Here is a 1,715-nt window from a genome sequence, read left to right on the forward strand (position 1 = left end):
TCATTTCCATTAAGATTGCCTAACTATCTCTATTTAGCTAAGTGGTTGCTGTGACACTGGTTTCCGCAGCTGATACTGGTTTCCGCAGCTGACACCGGTTTCCGCAGCCACCACTCTGTTTTTCACATTTACAGTCAAGATGTTAGTGCAATAAAATGAAAATGCAGGTATGACTAAGCAATATAAAAATTCAAAAATTCAGAGAAAAAAAATGCATATAGAAGTGAGTTTATATTCCCCACTGCACTTGTCGTTATCTTGTTGCAGAACAGTTAGAATTTGAAAGTAGACATGGGAAGCATCAGCCGAATTTTGATAATTGGAGCAACAGGCTACATTGGTCGTCATGTCGCCAATGCCAGCGTTGCTCTTGGCCACCCCACCTTCCTTCTCGTCCGAGACTCACCGGCTTCTGCTAAGCTTGAGAGAGCCCAGCTTCTGGACTCTTTCAAGTCTTCAGGAGCTAACATACTCAATGGATCATTAGAGGATCATGCAAGCCTTGTGGAGGCATTGAAGAAGGTGGATGTGGTAATCTCCACAGTAGGAGGAGAACAGACAGCCAATCAGTTGAATATTATCCAAGCAATTAAAGAAGTTGGAACCATCAAGAGGTTTTTGCCATCTGAGTTTGGGAATGATGTTGATAACGTCCATGCAGTGGAGCCTGCCAAGAGTGCATTTGAGCTGAAAGTCAAAATCCGTAGGGCAATCGAGGCAGCAGGCATCCCTTATACATATGTCTCCAGCAACTTTTTTTTGCTGCTTATTTCCTTCTGACACTGTCACAGGCTGGCCTTACAGCTCCTCCAAGGGATAAAGTAGTCATTTTTGGAGATGGAAATGTTAAAGCTGTGTATGTGAAGGAGGAAGACATTGGAACACACCTGCAGAACAATAGATCAAACAAGAAAAACGAATGCAAATTCATAAAAGGCAGAACAGTGAGAACAGTAAAACTCATAAAAACGTAAACACAGAAAAAACGTTAAACTTCAAACGTTCGATTTGCCCAAATGGAGACGAATTTAAAAAAACTAAAACATGGGTTTTTTTTCCAGGTGGGTTAATTAGATAACCCAGAAACCGTTTGAGGAAATTCGTGGCGGTCTGGGAGAAATATTCGGTTCTTTGGAGCCTCTTTCTTGCTGCCGCGTAAAATAAAAACTGGAGTTGAATTGATTAACTGATAGTTTGAATGCATGATTCGACTCCGCGTGCTTGAGGGAAGGAATTCTAATTGGGATCAATTACATGCTGGCATCTAAAACCAATTACACGCCTTTACATGCCTTCCATCTTATTCAAACCTGTTTAGAGACGTGTTCTAATTGAACACGACTCTCTGCCATTAAATCCCATGAAGACGTTGTCGGTTAAATGTTGGGAGAAAATCATGTTTGAAGAACTCAGAGATTCCCTCGCATTTCAGATTACTCGTCCTAAAAGTCCGGATCAGTATACACCACTTGTGTCAATTTCTTTATTGCATTCTGCGTTTATTGTGATTTAGGGGTGAAAATGTATGCTCCACCAAGTGCTCAGGGAATGACTTACTATGAACATGTTCAGAAGCACCATGAGGAGAAAGGCTGTTTGTATGCCTGCCTCTTCACCATGTGCTGCTGCTTTTGCTGTTACAAAACCTGCGAGTGCTGCATGGATATACTCTGTTGTTGCTGCCCTTGAGAGAGCAGAGAATGATGCGATCATCT

At 41.9% G+C, this 1,715-nt stretch overlaps 1 pseudogene; it reads left to right on the forward strand.

Moving 5' to 3' along the window:
* The first annotated feature begins 217 nt into the window (after positions 1-217).
* On the forward strand, positions 218-974 carry LOC149190425 (phenylcoumaran benzylic ether reductase PT1 pseudogene; annotated as a pseudogene).
* The last annotated feature ends 741 nt before the right edge of the window (positions 975-1,715 follow it).

Source organism: Pinus tabuliformis, chromosome 3_1 (genome assembly GCF_031772625.1).
Source record: "Pinus tabuliformis cultivar Carrire ecotype Pingquan chromosome 3_1, CPIR1, whole genome shotgun sequence".
NCBI classification, from domain to species: Eukaryota; Viridiplantae; Streptophyta; class Pinopsida; order Pinales; family Pinaceae; genus Pinus; species Pinus tabuliformis.